We start from the raw sequence: 2,434 nt of genomic DNA on the forward strand, positions 1-2,434 counted from the left end.
AAAGTGCAACAAATGCAATTACCACCACCACGGTAACTGCCGCAAAATGCACTGTAAAAACTGCGACAGGAAAGGGCACACTGCTTCTTTCTGTAAGGCACCGGCGCGACCAATCACTCAAGTTCCTGGTACTGGAGTAAGTCAGGCATGTTATGGGTGTGGAGAAACTGGGAACTTCAAGAGGGATTGCCCCAAGGCAAGGAATGCTGGCGGTGTTAGAAGAGTGTTGGCGATAGGACAAAATGAAGCAATAGAGGACCCCATGGTAGTTACGGGTACGTTTATCCTCGACAACATTTATGCATGCATACTCTTTAACTGTGGTGCGGAGAGAAGTTTTGTGAGTCATAAATTCAAACACCTACTTAATCAAAAACCCCAACCACTCAATAAAATATTCACTGTAGAAATGGCAAATGGTAAAACGGAAAACGCAAGCGATATGTACATAGGATGCACATTAAGTCTAAACGAGTACTTGTTTGAAATCAACCTTATGCCCATTTTAATAAGAAGTTTCGATGTCATCATCGGTATGGACTGGTTAAGCCTTCAACATGCCGATATACTTTGTCACGAAAGGGTCGTTCGCCTCAATCTGCCAAACAGCGAAACTCTTGTCATTTATAGTGAAAAACCTAGTTCAAAATTACAAATCATCTCCTATGTTAAAGCATAAAAATATCTTCCCAAAGAATATCACGCCTTTCTAGCCCAAGTAGTAGACAAGAAACGAGAATCAAAGAACATTAAAGACATTCTGGAAGTCTGCAACTTCCCAGACATCTTTCCAGAAGATCGTCCAGGGATCCCACCAGAACGCCAAGTCGAGTTCAGAATCGACTTAATTCCCGGAGCTACTCCAGTAGCAAAATCGCCATACCGTCTAGCCTCGGCCGAAATGCAGGAACTGTCCAGCCAACTAAACGAGCTGCTGAGCAAAGGCTTCATCCGACCAAGCTTCTCACCATGGGGAGCACGAGTTCTATTCGTGAAAAAGAAGGACGGATCCTTTTGCATGTGCATCGATTACTGAGAACTTAACAAACTCATGATCAAGAATCGATATCCCCTACCGCGCATAGACGATTTGTTCGATCAACTACAAGGAGCAAGCTACTTCTCAAAGATCGACCTAAGATCTGGTTATCACCAACTGCGAGTACTGGAAGGAGACATCCCCAAAACAACATTCAGAACACGCTATGGTCACTACGAGTTTGTAGTGATGCCCTTCGGATTGACAAATTCACCAGCGGTGTTCATGGACTTGATGAACCGAGTATGTCGTCCCTTCCTGGATAAATTCGTGATCGTGTTCATAGATGATATACTCATCTATTCAAGAAGCCAGGAAGAACACAGCCAACACCTCCGCCAAGTCTTGGAAACATTGAGAGTAGAGAAGCTATACGCAAAATTTTCAAAGTGCGAGTTTTGGATTCGGGAAGTAGATTTCCTAGGTCACGTTGTAAGCAAAGAGGGAATACACGTGGATCCTTCCAAAATTAAGGCAATTGAGAGTTGGACGACTCCAAGAACCCCAACAGAGATCCGACAATTTTTGGGACTCACCGGATATTACTGAAGGTTCATACAAAACTTTTCGAAGATTGCCAAGCCACTTACCACCCTAACTCAGAAGAGTGTGACCTTCGACTGGGGAGAAAAACAAGACATCGCGTTTCAGACATTAAAGAGAGCCTTATGTAGTGCGCCCATCCTAACCTTGCCAGAAGGAATAGAGGACTTCGTGGTCTATTGTGATGCGTTAAACCAAGGACTTGGGTGTGTCCTGATGCAACGAGCGATGGTCATTGCCTACGCCTCAAGGCAACTAAAGACGCACGAAGTAAACTACACGACGCACGATCTCGAGCTAGGAGCAGTCATTTTCGTTATAAAGATATGGAGGCACTATCTCTACGGAACGAAATGTAAAATCTTCACCAATCATAAAAGCCTCCAGCATATCCTCAACCAGAAAGAACTTAACATGAGACAAAGACGACGGGTAGAACTACAAAGTGATTACGAATGCGAAATTCGATGTCATCCCGGAAAGGCTAACGTAGCGGCTGATGCACTCAGTTGAAAGGAATACTTGGGCCACCGAGTGAAGTCTCTAACTATGACAATCCATTCACACCTGTCCACGCAAATCAAGGAAGCCCAAATAGAAGCCCTAAAATCTGAAAATGTGACCGGAGAAGCTTTAAGGGGAATGGATAAGAAGCTTGAAGTCAAAAATGATAAAGTTCGTTACTTCATGGATCGGATCTGGACACCGAAGTTTGGTGGGTTCAGAGAAGTCGTCATGAACGAATCCCATAAGACACGATACTCCATACATCCCGATTCCGATAAGATGTATCTCGACCTCAAGAAACTGTACTGGTGGTCGAACATGAAAGCCGAAATTGCTACCTACGTG

The sequence above is a fragment of the Lactuca saligna genome, chromosome 7 (assembly GCF_052625555.1).
Source record: "Lactuca saligna cultivar CGN05327 chromosome 7, ASM5262555v1, whole genome shotgun sequence".
Classification (NCBI taxonomy): Eukaryota; Viridiplantae; Streptophyta; class Magnoliopsida; order Asterales; family Asteraceae; genus Lactuca; species Lactuca saligna.